A 20,807-nucleotide genomic window follows, 5' to 3' on the forward strand; every position below is an offset into this window, starting at 1 on the left:
ATATTTGGCCAAAACTGGCTATTGTATACAGTGGTACCTTGGTTCTCAAACTTAATCCATTCCGGAAGTCTGTTCCAAAACTAAAGCATTCCAAAACCAAGGCGAGCTTTCCCATAGAAAGTAATGTAAAATGGATTAATCCGTTCCAGACTTTTAAAAACAACCTCTAAAACAGCAATTTAACATTAATTTTACTATCTAATAAGACCATTGATCCATAAAATGAAAGCAATAATCAATGTACTGTACTATAAAATAATAAAACAGTGTGTTTTATTATTTTTTCTTCTTACCTGCATGGATGATAGTCATTGTTTGGATGGGGGGCTTTTATCCATTTCCACAGTCACATAATCAATCAATCAATCAGTAGCTGAACCAGGATCCACACAGTCACAAAAACAAATTAACTGAAAAAGCCTCAAAAACATCCTCCCAAATAAATAAGAAAAAAGTAAAGCACCAAATATAAGCTCCAAGTATCACCTCAGAACACTGCAATCGGAAACGGAAGGCTTGAATTATAATGGGGGGCGGAGGTGAGACACAAATTAGCAGCGCAACAGGAAACACAGGGGGACTCAAAACGGACCACATCCGGCTTCCGAAAAAAAGGTCGGAAACCAGAACACCTACTTCCGGTTTTGCAGCGTTCGGGTTCCAAGTTGTTTGTGAACTAAGCTGTTCGAAAACCAAGGTACCACTGTATTTTAAAATTGGTAACGTAAAGATAAGGCAGTGAAGTAGCGCACACACATGCAGAGCTTGATGAAATCTAAAGCTGAGTTTCTAAAAGCATAAAAATGAAGACCCAGGATGTCTCAGTGAAATCTCAAAAGAAAAGGGAAAGGAATTACATAATGAGATTAGAACCTGCAGTCAGAGCAAGAAAAATGAAGCTGCAAAATGAGCAGCAAGCATGGAACAAGATTACTGTGCATGTGTTTTAAATGAAAATAGCAGCTATGTAGATATAGCTTGCATATATTGTTGTGCACTGCAATGTAGTATCGTATGAATTGGTGGCATGCATTTATAAATAAATACATAAGATTCCCACCACAGAGCTGTGGCAGAGCCACAAAAACATATTTGCCCATCAGATCATGGTTTAAGAGGTACCCTTGTGTCCACAGCAGAGAGTGAGCTTGAATTTCCCAGGAAAGGCAAACTAGAGTGCTTGCTTTAATTAGGAAAGAATATGCCTTCTGGAGGAACTACATGGCTCTGTTGGGTAATAAATGGCCAAATTAGAGGCATTTTCTTAAGTAGGTATGGCACCAGTTTCTGGGGGATTAATTACGCTTATCCAGGCTTCTTCATGTTTGTGGTTTGCTCATTGTTATCTCACCAGAATCAGAACTGCCTTGAACAGTACCTGTTTCCTTGGTTTTATCTCAACAATGGTTGCACCCATTGCTCAGAAGAATGCCAAACTACCTACATATAGGTAGTATAAAAGGTAAAGGGAGCCCTGACCATTAGGTCCAGTCGTGGCCAACTCTGGGGTTGCGACGCTCATCTCGCTTTATTGGCCAAGGGAGCCGGTGTACAGCTTCCGGGTCATGTGGCCAGCATAGGTAGTATAGGGCACGTACAAAGTTCCATTTGAACCAAGTGTTTTTAATAACCTTCTGCCTACAGTGAATCAGATCTTCTTTAGCCTCTAGGCAGACTTTTTTCCATCTCTCTGCTGACCACTAGAACACACACAAACTATATTGACCCTGAACAATACTATTTCAGCCAGCACCCCCTGACCAGTGCCTTATAATTACCTTGATCTATGTTATCCCGTTAGCCCCTAACCATGAGGTAACGAGAACCAACAAAATATCTGATAATTGGCCCATCTCAACTTAACCTTCTGAATCTTCCAGTGCAAGCCAGAAGGGGTGGTTGCTACCAGCTTGAAAGGTTTAAATGAAGTAGCCTTCCCCACCCCAGGATAGCCTATGACCCAAATAAAATGATTAGCCATGATGGCCATCAGTAATGAGCAGCTTTCACGGAAAAACAAAACAAGACAAAAAACAAAAAACCAGGCTTTAATTGTCTAGTATATAACCTGACAGGTCTAACTGTGAACCACGAAGGCCTATAACAGCTCTCTTATTACTAACAACAGGCTGCATGTGAAGTAAAAAGCTTCAGCTGGAATTGAACTTTTCACCACTCACTTTCACCTACTAAAAACCATAAATTTACCCAAACGAATTCCTGGTTTTTTAAAAAATATATGCACAACACTTCCCATCAGGACTTTTTTTTTTAAGATTCTCCACATACAGTGCAGAAGGTTCCTAGGCCTTCCAAAGTGGCCTTGCAAGGAGGGGAAGGGGGGGGACACCTTAAAATCCACTTAGAACATCAAATATGACATTAAAATAGTCCCTGAGATGATTAATGAGAATGGTTCTGTTCTGTTCGCCAGCTCCAACTTGCCACGTGGCTGAATGAAATGAATTGTTGCATGCTACTCTGTTCTATGATATGGTGCTTTGAGAGCGGAGGGTGGCGGGGAAGGTGAAAATAAAATAGTAATAATTTATTTATTTATTTATTTATTGCAGAACACAAAAGCGAGACTGAAAAAAGGCAATTAAATCTATGCATCTTTAACAGTTTGTTCAATACAATATGGTTTTAATAAATGAAGCATTTTTAATACTAAAAGCTATATTTACAAAAGTTGAGGATTGCGTACATTGCATTTCAGTAATTTTCAACTCTAGTCTCTCTGTTTCATATTCATTTACTCAAGGGAAACAGAAAACCTGGCATTTTCAACAAAACTCAGTGCACCACAGAACTCCTTTCCAACTGCAATTTTAGTTGCTGGCAGATAGTACAGTCACTATGTGCCACACAGAGAAATATTCTCGCCATTCACCCTGGAGGAATTCTATATCCAAGACAAGTCCATACATTCAAATAACAATAATCCCAACTAGACCAGTGGAGGAAATGGAAACAATTTCATTAAAGTATTTCCCCACACAAAGATCTTTGCCTAAACTGAAACAACACAGTAATGAAGAGAGACACACTACCACAATCTGATTGCATTTGATGAAGTAGGGCGGTAGTCCACAAAAGCTTATACTATAATGCATTTGGTAGTTATTAAGATGTCACTAGATTATTTCTTGTTTAAATTGACTCAGTACCTGCCACCAGTTAGGGAGCATCTCAAACCAGAAGAAGATTAAAACAAAGGAAAACACAATTTTCAATACAATTTACCTTAGCAGATGAAACAAATATTATTTCTATCAGCAAAAGGACATTCTGTGCATGCAAGGAATAGGTTTATTTTCTTTCTTACGTTCTACTTTCCTTCAAGCAACATTAAAATATATGCTTATCATCAATTCCTTTATACAAAAAAATTACTCAAGGTAGCTTACAAGGACACGAACACAAAATCAAGTATCTGAATAATAGTTTTAATAACCTTAGCAATAATAAAACAGAAAAAATATAGTAAGTGTAACAGCATTCAACAAACATGTCAATACTATATAAATACAGCAACATTACACATCCTGGGAGTAGCAAAAACAACCAGGAGAGTTTCATATTGGACCTGTGATCTATTTGATAGATGTACCATGCAGTCTCTAGGGATGCAGGTGGCGGGTAGAGCCTAGGACTTGCTGATCAGAAGGTTGGTGGTTCGAATCCCCGCGACAGGGTGAGCTCCTGTTGCTTGGTCCCTGCTCCTGCCAACCTAGCAGTTCGAAAGCCCATCAAAGTGCAAGTAGATAAATAGGTACCACTCTGGCAGGAAGGTAAGCGGCATTTCCGTGCGCTGCTCTGGTTTGCCAGAAGCGGCTTAGCCATTCTGGCCACATGACCAGCTGTACGCTGGCTCCCTTGGCCAATAAAGCAAGATGAGCGCCGCAACCCCAGAGTCGGTCATGACTGGACCTAAAGGTCAGGGGCCCCTTTACCTTTACCATGCAGTCTAAATATGATCCAGAGTTTTCTCACTTCATTCTGCATAATATCTATTCAGAGCCTGTCAAGGGTTTTTTTAAGCATCCATTAGTGTCCATACACTTATTTTTCATCACTGTCCCAACACTTGCATGCTTCTGGTTATCAGAAATATGCTTCACTCTCCTTTTACATGTCGATCTCAGGATATGGACTGAAGGCACATGATATAGAAATCTTGCTGCAAGAAAGTAAGGCCGGGTCTGGCCAGGAATCCCACTAAGTTTCATGGTGAAAGAAAAGGAAGAAGTAAAAGCTAAGAAGTGAACCCCGTACAAATCCAAAGTGGAGTCCCTAAGAGGGCTGGATGGAGTCTTGTACGCCTTCTTCCGGAAACTTCTGCAGCCAAGCTGGTGCCAAAAGTATTGCCCGGCTTTTATTTGGACCACATCAGCGAGGCTGAGAGGGCGATCTTGTCCTCTGGGCAGCCCAGCACCTCTGTACACACTGCTCAGTCCTGCGTACTGGAGAGGGCACTTCGGTGCTGCTAAGGCAGCAAAAACAACGTGGGAGGCAGCAGTTACCAGTTACGAGTTACCGGTCTCTGCGGCAGCCACCATGATTCTCCAGTTTGACTTCACCCCCAGAGGTACATTCCTTTATTTCTCGAGACAGAAGCATGCTCACAAGTGTTGAGAATGTGTGTATTTGTGGATGTGTATATAAAATGTGAGCCATTTTGTAGAAATTCCTCTAGAAAAGCAGATTATAAATCTCCAGTGTGATCATGCGAATCCATAACTGGGACCTCGGATTTAATAATAATAATAATAATAATAATAATAATAATAATAATAATAATAATAATATATTATTTATACCCTGCCCATCTGGCTGAGTTTCCCCAGCCACTCTGGGCGGCTCCCAATCAAATGTTAAAAACAGTACAGCATTAAATATTAGAAACTTCCCTAAACAGGGCTGCCTTCACATGTCTTTTAAGGATAGGATAGCTGCTTATTTCCGTCACATCTGAAGGGAGGGTGTTCCACAGGGTGGGCTCCACTACCGAGAAGGCCCTCTGTCTAGTTCCCAGTAACCTCACTTCTCGCAATGAGGGAACCGCCAGAAGGCCCTCAGCGCTGGATCTCCTACATAAAGCCCTGGCTCTTCCTCTCCTACATAATATCAAGCAGTAGCAAAACTAGATCCACAGTTGTGTCCCACTCACAGGCGCTGGATCTCAGAGCACTCCTGCTAGGTTGCACCAACGCTGAATAATCATTGAAGGAGTCCTCTGTTTGAAGACCCTGTTTGGTGTTTCCTGCTTGGCAGGGGGTTGGACTCGATGGCCCTTGTGGTCTCTTCCAACTCTATGATTCTATGATTCTAAGACCCATCTGGTCCAAGTCCATTTTAAAAGAATCCTAAGAAGCAGTGGTGGTTGGTAATATTTAAATGCACAGAACATCATTCCATCCATCCACCCATCATTTTATTTGTATGCCACTTTTCTACCCAAAAAAGAAACCATGCTCAAAGCGGCTTACAACAAAGGAAACAGAAATGCAGTTCCAAATCAAACACAATAGCATAATAAAACAGCAACACAATAGCAAATACAACAACATGCAAAACAACATTTCAGTACTATAAATGGTACATTGCATTAATTACATTAATAACATCCAGCAGCAAAAATAACAAGGGAGCTTGACAGTTTCACCTTGGTTCTTGAAACACCCCATCCATGATGTTGCTCACAGTCCCACTCTTGCAGCAGCTTCTTATAAGGAGCGGCGCAACTAGAAACACCTCCCTGTGTTGCTCTGGTTCTTATGCACTGTGCGCATGAATATCTTGAAAGGGCAGGCTACCATGCTGGTAGAGCACTGTGGAGATGTAGCCCATTTCCTTTGCAGGAGGGTGAAGTCCTCCTCTGAATACTGTCCTTCATTTCACTCATCAGCGGCTCTTTTATAACTTGGTTTTATCCTGGCACTCTGGGGATGCTTTTGCACCTCATCGCTCTTATCAGAACTTCCCCAGCTAGCACGCCTAGAAGCAATGACAATGTCTGCTGGGATGTCTCCCGCTTTGACAAAGTCTTCCCAACAGATTTATGGGTCCTTTTGCTATGTAGCGAGCATCTCTCAGCCTGAGTGTGACGGACCAAGTGATGGTTTGCTTTTCAAGTGGTGGTTGTTTGTGGGCTCCTACTGAGGTTCCACACAGCCTCTGGTTCAGAAGGTTGGCTTGTCCACTTGGTGCTGGACACACAATTTCTCGAGTGCTGGTTTCTTTGTTTCCAGTGGCACTGGGTACATTTGCTGTTTTCATCTCCCATGCTGCCTGTCCCTCCTTGTGATCTCTTTACAGGAGACACCTCCTCACATGAGACAAGATTCAAAGCAATCATCTCTATTTGAGGTGCTGCTTTTCCTTTCTGCAGTTCTGCACTACACTTCTCATTAGCACTGATTACTACTAGTGGTAACCAATTTTGGGCTACAGTCATGGATACTTTCTTAAGGGGAGCATTTCAAGACACTGGCAGATGAAGCAGCCCAGAATCTAGTAACACAACAACAACAACAAGCACTCCCTATATTATTCTGATTGATTTCCAACCATTTCTGCTGGAGACGTTGGGAAATCAGTTTAGAAGAAAACCTAGTGCAGTTGGGAAATCAGTTTAGAAGAAAACCTAGTACAGTGGACGCTCGGGTTGCGAACGTGATCTGTGCAGGATGCACATTCGCAACCCGCAGCATTCACAACCCACAGCGGCACGTCTGCGCACGTGCAGGTTGCGATTTGGCGCTTCTGCACATGCGCAAAGCGTGATTTAGAACTTCTGTGCATGCACAACCGCTGAAACCCAGAAGTAACCCATTCCAGTACTTCCGGGTTTCAGTGGGTGCGTAACCCGAAAAAATGCAACCTGAAGCGGCTGTAACCCGAGGTATGACTGTACTCTCTTTTCTGACAACCTTTTGGAGCAAACTAACAGAAGAAAAAAATGCTTCTTTTCCCAATGATTCTTCTGCGATAGTGTTTTTGGCATCAGCTCAAGTTCACAACTGTAGCTGCTGCTGAATAGCTTGCTAGCCCCTTCAAAATCTCATTCATTCACACAAAGTCTCTGTTGTCAATGTTTTGAAGAAATTCTTCCAGTTTCTTCTTGGCACAACCTTCCATTCTTACGGGGGTTCAGCCATCTTCCACGTGGCTTGACTTTCCTATGCAGAAATGTTGCACCACCTTCCCTCTCTCCAGTGCAAAATGGGAAATCAAATGAAACAGTGAGAAAGAAAGAGAGAGCACTCTGCTTACAACACACCCAATGACATGCAATGGAACCCAGTCTCCTTTCTCTCTTAAAAATCAATTATTTTCTGCATATCTATGTTTCCATGAAAGGGGGCCCAACTACAATTTTTCGAAGGGCGGGGGAATGACTCAATACCTTTTTATAAAGAAATTAATCCATACCACATGACATATGTTTCTTGTTGGAAGCAGATTCACATACTTTTTCTCTGGAAATACTATGGAATTCACAAGGCCCAGGTCTATCTTGACTGCCCTACGCCATCCAACAGCTACTGCAACTTATAATTTGTTGTTGTTTAGTCATGTTCGACTCTTTGTGACCCCATGGACCAGAACACGCCAGGCACTCCTGTCTTCCACTGCCTCCCGCAGTTTGGTCAGACTCATGTTTGTAGGTTCGAGAACACTGTCCAACCATCTCGTCCTCTGTCGTCCCCTTCTCCTTGTGCCCCCCATCTTTCCCAACATCAGGGTCTTTTCCAGGGAGTCTTCTCTTCTCTTATAATTATATAACTTATAAGTAGACAATGGTTAACACAGAGTTTGTTGCAACACAGAGATATAGCTATGTACTATTTTGCCTCCTAATTCCACATTTTTTTTGAAAAAGAGCAAAACTATTTAGTAAAAAATAGATATCTATTACAGAAAAAGGCTTTTTGCTTGCTCTTCTCTCTCATTCCGGCAAGGCCACAAAACAAATCCAAAACTAAAGTAAGAAGCACTCCCTGTTGCTTTCCCTGGCCTTCAGGGAAATATCTCTGACCATGCTCAGAACCAATGTATTCTTCTGATTTTTCAAGCAACCCAGACTCCTCCCGTATCTGCTATAGCAGCTGTGGTGAGCAAGCCTCATGAACAACAGAACAATAACTTTCTTATCCGGGCTGAGTCTCCAGCAGCTCAATCACTCACAAGCTTTTCCTGCTTAGATGAACATAAGGTAAAGGTAAAACACCCCTGGACCGTTAAATCCAGTCAAAGGCGACTATGGGGTTGTGGCGCTCATCTCGCTTTCAGGCCAAGGGAACCGGCGTTTGTCCACAGATAGCTTTCCGGGTCATGTGGCCAGCATGACTAAACCGCTTCTGGCACAACAGAACACTGTGACGGAAGCCAGAGCGCATGGAAATGCTGTTTACCTTCCTGCCGAAGCAGTAGCTATTTATCTACTTGCACTAATGTACTTTCGAACTGCTAGGTTGGCAGGAGCTGGGGCAGAGCAGCGGGAACTCACCTCATTACGGGAATTCAAACCGCCGACCTTCAGGAAGCCCAAGAGACTCAGTGGTTTAGACCACAGAGATACTTGTGTCCCTTTAAATGAACATGGGGAGGTACTTCAGTGACATAGCAGTGGATTGGGATTCATTGAGTAGTGCAGATAATCGACTGGCCAGAGAACAGGGGAGTCACAGAAATGCCCCTGTAAATTCAATAAAAACTGGGTAGGTGGAGGGGACAGGCTTTGAGATTCTGAACAGGGCATTCAGCAGAAGGGTTCTGCCCCAGTAGCCCAGCCTCCACCGATAAGAAGGAAGAGAAGTTGCCAATCAACAGTAGTAGTAGCAGTAATAACAATAACAATAACAACAATAAGAATAATTTTATTATTTATAGCCCACCATCTAGCTGGGTTTCCCCAGCCACTCTGGGCATCTCCCAACAGAATATTAAAAACACAATAAAACATCAAACATTAAAAACTTCCCTAAACAGGGCTGCCTTCAGATGTCTTCTAAAAGTCAGATTGTTGTTTATTTCCTTGACATTTGAGGGCGGGTTCCACTAGCAAGAAGGCCCTCTGCCTGGTTAGTAATCTAGACAGTAGACTCGGCACGCATGCAGATCACAATCTTCCACACTATAGTGAGATGTATTGTATTTCTATTTAAGTCATTGAAACGATTTCTAAATTTGCATCTATACATATAGAAGTAGCATATACAAGTCGGTGTCCTTTTGGGGGACACATTCCCTTTTTTTTTAGTGATGTCTAAGTGGCCACCCAATTTACGCATGGTTACTTTACTGCATAATCCTGAAATTAGCTGCAAATTATCCCCTTGCCCAGCCACATTTCCTATTGACTGATTCAAACGACAGCAGAGGCAAAATCTGTGACCTCAACTTGAGTCTCACATGGCAGAAAACAGCTTCTTTTGATGGTGAACTGAGGCCTAAACAATTTCATTAGGAACAATATAATCACAACAAATGGGAAAATATGTTCTCATAACATAATAGCGTACGTCGTTAATGCAGAATCCAATTTATAGCATAGAGCCCTCTGTACACACTCTCCCCCACCCCAGTCACTATACCACACAAAATAGAACAAATTCCGTTTTTGCACAAGGGACAGGAAGAAAAACAGATGTAGTACTGCGAGCATAATTTGAACATTTACCCATTTTAACAATGTCAAGAATAACTGGAAAGCACACTCTATTTTCCAGTGGATTACAGCTGAGATGGAAACCAATGGCTAGCAGTATAATATATACCATTAAAGCATAATTGATGGATGTTAGGAAATGAGTATGTTTGTCACCAAACAATACTTTTATTGTAAAACGATTCCAGCCCATGCATGAAAGATTCCAAATGCTAGTTCCAGTAAAGCATTCAATTTGATACCAAGATCTTTATCATATTATTTCATGTGAAGAAGAATTATACAGCCAATCTATTTGACAGCTTTTCATAGGAAGAACAATTCAGGAAAGACAAATATGGCCAGCTTATTAAGTTACACATCCAAGCTCTAATGTCTTGGAGCTAGGCAGAACAAAATATATTTAAATCATTTTTTAAAGGGCTGAATTGAAGAGTTTGTAAATCAAGTAATAAGATTTTAATGAAAGCTGCAATTTGCTTGTAGTTAGAGGAGACATACAGTGTATATATCCTCAGCAATATTTGTGGGGTTTTCTAGATGTTCAGCAACCTTTTTTTACCCAATGTGGTAGTACATTTTAGATGGTTGTTTTTTTAGTTATCATACTGCTTTTCACATCTGGCTAGGCCTGAATGGATCAGTGCAGTTTTGTTCATTTTATACCAGGGAAACCTTAACAATGGTTTTTAAACAGAAGACAAACCAGACTCTAAAATTAAGACCAGAGTAATTTGTTGCAAAATAACTCTGAGGATTAACTGCATCTGGTTTTTGATCTAGGCTTACATTTCCCGTTCTGAAAGCAAATCCTTCACATGCCCGCTGACTCCCTCAGAGGAACAGAGGAGAGAAGGTTCCCTTTGCTGCTCAACAAATAGAAATACACTTTCGATATACGAAAGGTCGCAGGGAATAAAAATACTAAATCCAGTTAACAACGTAACTCATTCTGTACCACCGTGGCCTGAATTAAAATGTTCCCTGACCAAGCAAGCAAGCAACCGAAACTCAAAGATAAAGACCAGCTCAGGCTTTTCAGCATACAGTGGTACCTCAGGTTACAGATGCTTCAGGTTACATACGCTTCAGGTTACAGCCTCCACTAACCCAGAAATAGTACCTCGGGTTAAGAACTTTGCTTCAGGATGAGAACAGAAATCGCACTGCGGCGCCCCATTAGCTAAAGTGGTACCTCAGGTTAAGAACAGTTTCAGTTTAAGAACGGACCTCCAGAACGAATAAAGTTCTTAACCAGAGGAACCACTGTATACTGTTGTGGTCTATTATTCTGCCTTCTAGAGAGTCACATTTGTGATGGTCAAAGAAGGGTCAACCCAGGACATTTTGGCACCTGATGGCAGAAAAATAACTTTGCTGCCTCTTCACGACACCAAAACCAGCTATCCAAGACAGCTATGTTACTTTCTTCCTAATGGTGGGGTCACTGCTAGCCACATGGAAAATCAGATGGGAAATATGAGTAAGTGTACAGAGGCCCCAAGATTTGACTTGTATCTGTGTATGTGGTTAAAAATTCTCATCTGTTTTTGAGTCACTTAGTGCTCTCCTTGCTTTGATCTGCGTTCCAAACTTTGCAGAAGGCCACAGGACAAACTCCCATGCCTCCAGCAGCTGATGCCTGCAGAATAAACATCCCCCCAAATAAATAGCAAAAACAAAAGCACCAAATATAAGCTCCAAATGATGCGGGAAAAGGTTCTAGTCACATGCTATGTAAATGCTGATATGACAGTGTAGCGCTCCTCCAAATTTAGGAGACACTCTGATGGGTAGAGGAAGGGAAGCCATGCGCATTTCTCTGGAATCATGGCTAATCATTGCAGAGGCAGATCTCAACGAAAACAGAGCATGAGTTAAGGTATATAAAGCATACGTTTTACTGAAGCAACTCTTCATGTGACCATAGCCTACTAAGGGCTTGAAGACTGCTCACGCAGCTGTTGTTTTGTTATAATTGCAATTTTTTTGTGTTACAATGGTTTTGTTCCACCTACTAATCTTTTACTGGTACTTCATATCTGACTGTTTCCCCTTATTTTCACATTTCTGAATGAAACTGCAAAAATTACCCTACAATTACTTGCCTTTTTTCCAGTCAGTTCACCATTAATTTCATGAGCAAATGGAACATAAACATTGTTTTCTTAATTTGCTATAATTGTTTTTCAGGCAGACATTTAAAGAGATTTCCAAACTCTCCTGCAGAGAAGGAGAGGGACTAAATAACACAAGCCAAAAAGGTTTTACGAATAGTGGAGAATATATAATGGTTTTATGCAGGTCAAGAACCAGGAGTCGGCATTACCAGGTATCCGCCAATGCCAACATCCCATCTGTGGGAGCCTCCTGACTTCTGCCTAGATGCCGGTGCCTGCTAACAGCTCTCACTAAGCAAATTAGCAATGTCAGAAGCAAAGCGCAAGACCAAAATCCCTCACTATCCTTTCCTTCTGAAAGTTCAGGGAAACATTTCATCCCAGCAAAAATATTTGGGTGCAAAGCAGGGCCAGAAAGAGAGATGTGAGGAGAAAGAGAAGCCAAGGAGGCAACAGTTGGCCTCCTTTCTTGATCAGAGGATCCCATTCCTGCTCTGGCCCATTGTGCGGATTCAGCCCAAAGAGGCAGAGTTAAGCAAAAGGGCAGCAGCAACAGAGACAAAGATCAAGTGATGGGGCTGTGGTCTAAACCACTGAACCTCTTGGATTTGCTGATCCGCCAATGCAGAAGGTTGGCAGTTCAAATCCTTGTGATGGGGTGAGCTCCCGTTGCTCTGTCCCAGCTCCTGCCAACCTAGCAGTTCAAAGCACGCCAGTGCAAGTAGATAAATAGGTACCACTATGGCAACATCACCTTGCCAACAAAGTTCCGGATAGTAAAAGCTATGGTTTCCCCAGTAGTGATGTATGGAAGTGAAAGCTGGACCGTAAAGAAGGCTGATCGCTGAAGAATTGATGCTTTTGAATTATGGTGCTGGAGGAGACTCTTGAGAGTCCCATGGACTGCAAGAAGATCAAACCTATCCATTCTTAAGGAAATCAGCCCTGAGTGCTCACTGGAAGGACAGATCCTGAAGCTGAGACTCCAATACTTTGGCCACCTCATGAGAAGAGAAGACTCCCTGGAAAAGACCCTGATGTTGGGAAAGATGGAGGGCACAAGGAGAAGGGGACAACAGAGGACGAGATGGCTGGATAGTGATCTCAAAGCTACCAGCATGAGTTTGACCAAACTGTGGGAGGCAGTGGAAGACAGAAGTGCCTGGCGTGTTCTAGTCCATGGGGTCACGAAGAGTCGGACACGACTAAACAACTAAAACAACAACAACACGGCGAGAAGGTAAATGGCATTTCTGTGCGCTCTATTTTCCATCACGGTGTCCCGTTGTGCCAGAAGCGGTTTAGTCATGCTGGCCACATGATCTGGAAAGCTGTCTGTGGACGAATGTCAGCTCCCTTGGCCTGAAAGCAAAATGAGCACTGCAACCCCCTAGTCGCCTTTGTCTGGACTTAACCGTCCAGGGGTCCTTTACCTTTTTACTACCCAGGGAAGGTCCACCAAATGTCTCTCCCAAACCTGCAGTTGACACTGGATCAATGAGATGTTTTTGTTTTCTTCACATCCTTTACATATCACTGTCTCACCCTTCCTCTTTATGACATTGGACAAGCTGAAGGGGATGGGGTGGGGAAGATTTTGTCAGCAATTAAAGTAATAAGTATGCAGTGTTAAGAGAAGAAGAATGTAATAAGATGCAAATCTTTAAGCACACAGATCAGAAAACCTGCTTCATAGCAGTTTTAATAATTTAAGTAAAGATCCTTCATGAATAGCTAAAAACCAAACATGTTTTCCGTTACGATCCAAATTTTACTCGACTCAGAGATTAGTATTAAGAGTTCGCCCAATGTTTCTCAAGAATGTTGGTGTTAACTTTCAGAATGTGATTTGTTTTAACAAAGCAAATGTGGAGGAACGAAAAAGGCCGTAACTAAAGTGTGAATAGAATTCATTTGATATTTCTTTTTGCAGAGTGTTGGCTCACCCCAAGAATAAAGTGGGGTGTGTGTTATATTGATTCAAGTTTAGCACTTATGAGGTGTTTGCAAAGGACCAGCATCAAATGACTCTACTGTATGTTAAGGTTTGACACACTGCAGGAACCTGTGGATAGAATGAAGGTCTGAAAGTGGTGTGCTGAGAATTTTAATGAAATCTTTAAAGCCAGGCAAATGTTTTCTAAGGAATGGGTTGGGGGTTGGAAAAGAGAAAGCTGTTCTCTGGCTGAATAGTTTAAGAGACGAATCATGACAACTTAATTCCCCATAGACGTAACAGTTGTATCCCCAAGTTTATTCTTACTAACTATGGAAATTCTTAACAAACAAAAAAAGAAAGACTTCTGTGATTTCAAATCCATAACCATTCTGAACATACTATTCAATGAGGATCATCTTATCTTATGGTTTTAGTTACGAAGCTGCTACCTGATTTGGGGGGAAATGCTTAAATAATGAGGAAAGCAAACAAAATCACTGCACTTTAGAATGGACACATTTGTCAAGCCCAAGGTGAGGCAGAAAAAGGATTGTGCTGAAGAAGCCAGGACACGAGCCAAAAACAGGTCAAGCGGCAGGGACAATGGAAGAGCAACTCTCATACATGCCAAACCTCACAAGAACCTCTGCTGCTTCCCGGTCTATTCATCTCTTGAGAGACATAGTACATTAGCGATTAAACAAAACACAGCCACAGGGGAGGCAAGAAAGATATCAACACACATTATACTTAACCGAGTATAGTGATGATCAGAACAGAACAAGTTTCTAAGAGTGTGGGATGTGATACCATCTTTAGAGACTAAATCTTGTCAAGAAATATATCTTGATTTTAGGGAAGGAATAATACACAATCGAGTTCAACAAAGCAGCAGGCATAATGAAGGGTAATTCCTAGAATAGTTTCAAGTCTGTCCAAACCATACATTTAAAGACCATCTTGGTCTAGTAGTCCAGTGCAGAACAATACAATATCCCTGTGCCAGCCCAGGACGACGTCTCTCTCCATCCATTCCCTTGGATGTTCTGACCCATGAAGCATGGTGTTCTAGACTATCTCTAAGCTAACTTCCCTTCCCTTTGATTGCATACATACACAACAAAATGACTGTAATGGAATACCCAACACATAAACTATCATTTTGATTGTTTTATTGGAGAGGGAGAAAGAGAAGGAGGTAGCTAACAAAGGCGAAAGCTGCATTGATGGTGGAGGTGGTGAAAGAGGTGGGAGCAGGGGTGCCAACTTGAATAAAATATTGGGGAGGGGCAGGTAAGGCCTGCCCCACATGATCAATCAAGTGATGCACTACACACGCATACCATTTGAATGGCAATGCTCATCGGTTTTGTGGGAGCCCAGCCCCCTCAAATATTTTGGCTCCTATGGATGGGAGAGAGATATTCTCCCACACAGTCAACTGGTAGAGTACCTAGTTGGGCAGGAATTCTATGTGATGGTCTTTACCAACCAAACTGCTGGACATAGGTTTTCAGTATAACATTTATAAGCACCAACACTGTGATATAACTTGCAGTGAGACAGGCATAACCAAGTTCTGCTCCACATCTGTCACCTCTATTTATTCATGTTCATTTGGAAAGCACCCAGAGTGGCTGGGGCAACCCAGTCAGTTAGGCGGGATACAGATGATGATGATGATGATTACATTTTCTGTTCATGTCTTGATATCAAAAGTGATTCTAATTCCAGCTGTCTCCAACAACAATTTCTGGGTGGGTGTGTTTTGGGGGGTGGTGGTAAGTGGGTAAATTAAATTTATTTAGTACCGTTCATTGTTATGGCTGGCATTGCTGCTTTGTTTTGTGTGTTTTTTTTACTGCCAGACAAAAATCTCCTTACTACTGTATTTTACAGGAATGCACAAATGACTTCCTACTAAAACAATGATTTTGAATTCTTCTGGTTCACCTGCTTGAAATAAGACTAGAATTATGGCACTAGGGTTGATATCCTTTTTGACATCTTAATTCATGTAGTAGATGCTGTTGCTCTGTATTTTCTATAATTATCTCCCAGGTTCTCTCTAATCCTGTACAGCTCTGGCAGCCACACCTGGGCTGTGTTGATTTGATAAGCACTACATTAATTTGACTATTTCCATCCTTGTTCCCATACAGCCCAGGTGGGCAACATGGTTTCATGTGGGTAGCATATTCATCCTTGTTTCCGACTCTGCCCTGCCCACAACCATATTTCGGACAGATTTCCCTTAAAGGAAAACGGTACTCAACAAAAAATACTGCCTGCTCTGCTATACTGGGCAAAGCAATAACGCTTTTAATGCTTTGTATGGCATGGGACCAATACTTAAAGAACCACCTTTCCCCCAGATGAATCAGATTATCATCTGAGGCTTTACTCTGCATTTCAGATCTGTAAGATGTCTGTAGGATAATCTCAAAGGAACAACCTTTTTCTGTAGGAGTCTATGAAATGCACTTCCCATGAAGGGCTGCCTGACATGAACTTTGCCACTCTTTTCATGCCAGGTGAAGACATATTTGTTTTCCTGGGCATTTGGGCAGCACCAATGATAAGATGTTTGCATTCTGACTATGGTTTCAGCATGGTTATATATTTATTTATTTATTCTGGCTGTAAATCACTTCAGGACATTTTGCAGCAGGAAACCTAGACTTTATTTGCCTTTTTTTTTTTTTTTTTTGAGAAGACGTGTTGATTTTAATCATCATTATAGCTAGCTATATACTGTATATATCACATAATAGACTTTATTTTACTTTAGCACTATGGCCTGGTAACAGTCCCACTCTGATCGCTGTATAAAGATACTTGCAGAAAGTATAGGGAATAACTCTGCATAAAGCTTTAGCTCAGTTGGTTTGGGGACCCTCCCAAGCTTAGTCAGAAAACCAGGAATAACAGAGCTCCTTTGCTTTGAAGACTCCATGGCTTCTCTGAGATGAGCCCCTGAACTAGCTCAAGGAACCTCACACAATTCCACAGACTTTTAGCATCTGCTTTTAGGGACCTTTACATAGCTCTGCCTGGTCTCTGATTAACATCTAGGACTAGGATAAAAGGCAGAGAAATACTTTTCCATTTGTGCGCAATTGGACATAAGGGTCTCCCTAACTACAGATGCACGTTTTGGCAGGAAAAATCAAAACACCTAAAAATTCAGCCCAGCTCTATTTTCAGTACAGATTACACTCTCTCTCTCTCTCTCTCTCTCTCTCTCTGTGTGTGTGTGTGTGTGTGTGTGTAATAACTTCAGCATATTGATGTTATATGTTCTATACTGTATGGTACACATTCTTTGCATCTGACAAATAAAAGAAACACCAGAATGAAGTGATCACCTGAGGCAGTGGATTTTGGCTGCCATAAAATGGCAGAAAATTGAAGTTACTTTTAAATTTTACTATTATTATTGTATTATTATTTTTTACTGCCAGGGAGGTAGAGATGTTTATTTAAGACGGCTAGCCTTGGGTGTTCTGCACCTTGACCTGGGAGGTTGACATTTATTGGATTATTGCAATGTGTTCCACGTGAAGCTGCCCTTAAGGACGACTCAGAAACTTCAACTGATCCAGAACGATGTGGTCAGATTACTGGCTAGGGTTTGTTTGTTTGTTTGTTTGTTTGTTTGTTTGTTATTTAGATCTTACATAACTCCAGTTTTTTTAAAAGCTGCATTGGTTCTCCATTTATTTAAAGCCCTAAATTACTCAGGCCCCAAGTATCTGAAAGACAGGCTCTTTCCCAATAGATGCTCTTGGTTGTTAAGATTTTGGCAGTTCCGCTATCATCAAAAGCTGGGGGGGGGGCCACAGAAGCCATTCTCTGTGGCAGCCCCCAAGTTGCGGAACTTCCTCTCCAGAGACATGTGTCTGGCAACTTCATTACAAAACTTTTGGTGAATGCTGAAGAGACACCCCCCCCCCCCTGGTCTTTGAGACTCTGGTCTTTGAGACTAGATAAAAATCAACATTTTTCTAGTCTCAAATTGTCCTCCTAGGATCCAAATTGCTGATGTAACATTCACTTATTCATGATATGAAGAGGCCCTTTTTGAGGCAAAGGTGTATATTTTTAGAGCCCACTCTATTTTGTGTGTGAAAGTTGTTCCAGACTTTTTTTAGTGTTGTATTTTTAATTGTTGTAACCTGGCACCTATGGGCGAAGGGTGGGTAATGAATTCAAATAATAATAATTATTGTTCTGCAATAATAATAATAACAACAACCATTTAGTTGTACCCCGCTCTCCCCGGCCAGAACCGAGTTCAGAGCAGCTAACATCATATAAATAATACAATGTGCATAAAAACAAGCAATCAATCGATTAAAATGCATTCCAAAATTAATTCAAATAAATTAAAATTAAAATTAAACTGGACAAATGACAACCCTCAGGTTAAAACTGAAAGCAGTTAATACTCGCCAGGACCAACTGTTTCCACGGATATTATAAGGACCTGTGAGCGGGCTGGGAAACCTCCTTCGTGCTTGTTCTTATACAAAGAGAAAATGAGTCAGACTTAACCCTGACCAAAGGCCTGGTGGAACATCTCCGTCTTGCAGGTCCTGCAGAAGGATGTCAAATCTCGCAGGGCCCTGGTCTCTTGTGAGACAGTGTTCCACTAGGCTGGGGTGACAGCTGAAAAGGCCTTGGCTCTGGTCAAGGCTAGTCTAATCTCCCTGGGGCAATGGCAGAGGAAGAGGAGTGCGGAGGGAGCGCACCGCCCCTGGCAGCGTGATTCCAGTGGGGTGCCATCGTGGCTGCCCCCACCCACCCACACTGAGCGCCATGCCCCCAGGACATGCGCTATGCCCCTGCGGGCAGCATGCCACGCCCCCAGGACGCGCGCCAACACTGCCCCTGCCTGCTCTCCACCCCCCACCCCCCGGTGCCAGAGCATGAAGCTCCGCCACTGCCCTGGGGCCCGAAATCTTCAGGGTGTTGTTATTTGCAGACTGTAAGGTCTTCTGTGGTACATAACTAGAGAGGCGGTCCCATAGGTACGAGGGTCCTATGCCGTATAGGGCTTTAAAGGTTAAAACCAGCACCTTAAACCTGATCCTGTACTCCATTAGGCAAAAAATGTATTGGGCCAGCCCTAGAGCTCTATTAGCTCCATTAAAATACCACCACCCATAACAAACTTTCTATCTACACAAGCAAGGCATCTTAGCCCTTAATCCTACACATATTTTACTTGGCAGTCCTTCCAGCAACCATGCTTAGGATTTCAGCACTGAAGTCAAAGAAGGGGAGCATTTGTTGCCTAATGCTTTAAATTCATAAGGGCATATAGAAGCTTCACAGGTAAAGGTAAAGGTACCCCTGCCCGAACGGGCCAGTCTTGACAGACTCTGGGGTTTGTGCGCCCATCTCACATCTATAGGCCGGGGGCCAGCGCTGTCCAGAGACACTTCCGGGTCACGTGGCCAGCGTGACAAAGCTGCATCTGGCGAGCCAGCGCAGCACACGGAACGCCGTTTACCTTCCCGCTGGTAAGCGGTACCTATTTATCTACTTGCACCCGGGGGTGCTTTCGAACTGCTAGGTTGGCAGGCAGAAGCTTCACAAGACATCCTCAAATGTCCACTAAGCATGCCTAAGTTAGCCACCTAAGACATTCATATTATGCCATTTTTTCTCCTCTCCAGCGCTTACCCCCACAATTGATTCCCCCACCCCCAAGTGCACTGTTTTCTTTATGCTTCCGGATATAAGTCTGCATCACCATAACCTTCTGAGATATAAACAACGTTATGATGATAAATGTCAAGGGGGGAAAACATGGAACGTCAAATCCACCCACTTCTCAGAGAAGCTAGTTCCAACTTCCAATAGAGTGAACCAATCTATTTCACAGGCTTTGGCTCCATCCCAGAATAACAAACATAACACAAAATGTTATTCCTAAAAAATTTCCACAAATATTAAGCTCTTGAAAGGTAAAAAAAATAAAAAATGCACTATTTAATTCAGCATATGGACTTTCTCCCCCATCACAGAGTAAGTGGTGATGTTGTAACAGACATTGGCTGTGTCAACTCAAATGCATTCTAATACCATGTCAGAACAACAGCACTAATGAAGTCCATCTGCAAGCGAGAGAGGAAGTAACTGATACTGGGAAAAGTTGCAGGGCATTAAAGGAAGAGCCAATATGAAACTTAATTGTCTCTCTGCTTTCCTTCAGAAGCCAGATTCATTTTTCACAGGATCATTATTATTCTCTTCCTGGAATGAAATGACTTCTATTCCAGGAAATAATATCAATCTAGTATTGGACCTGCACTAGGGAGAAGCAGATGAGAGAGAGAAAAAAATACAGCAGACTTAATTGGGTTTAGGGATCAAAAGAGGCATATCCGGGTTCCATTTCACCATTTTTCTAGTCTCAAATTGTCCTCCTAGGATCCAAATTGCTAATGTAATATTCGCTATTCATGATATGAAGAGGCCCTTTTTGAGGCAAAGGCTTGATCTGTTTGAGTCTGTAGTAAACTTAAAATAAAATTGGGTGTGGGTGAGGAGGTAATCCTAGAACTTAAAATACCTATCTCCTTCTGCCATAGTCCAAAATTGTATGACTGAAAAGTCTTTGTCCATGCATGGCAGATCATGCAGTATGGATCAGGGCATAGAAACCAGATGTCTCTCGCCAATAAAGCTTAGAACAGTTGCTCAGTCCCTAATGTTTTGCAGACATTGCTTCAGATCTCCTTTAAAGTTTCATTTGGTAAAGTCTAGGCCAAGAGTGAACAAGGCACAGCCAATGAAACTCAAGCATTTCCCTGGGAAATTTTGTGTTGGCTACAGGTACCTCTTGGTCTCCTTCAGATTCTCAGCTTTTGAACAAAATGTTTATAGAACTGAAAAGTGGGAAATGTCCAATTACCTTGTCCAAAAGACAGGACTACCCACATTTTTTTCTTAGAACACCACCAATACTTTTACCCACAATCCATCAATGCAGATACAACAATAGCCATAATTAACACAGCAAAGGAGATAAACTCCACATGCTGGGACTGATGCTCAGCAA

The 20,807-nt window shown here is 42.1% G+C and overlaps 1 protein-coding gene across 7 annotated transcripts in view; it reads right to left on the reverse strand.

The window, feature by feature from the left end:
* RBMS3 (RNA binding motif single stranded interacting protein 3) overlaps positions 1 to 20,807 on the reverse strand; it is a gene marked incomplete at its 3' end in the record, with an annotated part of 779,945 nt that overhangs the window by 444,668 nt on the left and 314,470 nt on the right. The window lies entirely within an intron of this gene.

The sequence above is a fragment of the Podarcis vaucheri genome (genome assembly GCF_965113315.1).
Source record: "Podarcis vaucheri genome assembly, chromosome: 12".
NCBI lineage: Eukaryota > Metazoa > Chordata > Lepidosauria > Squamata > Lacertidae > Podarcis > Podarcis vaucheri.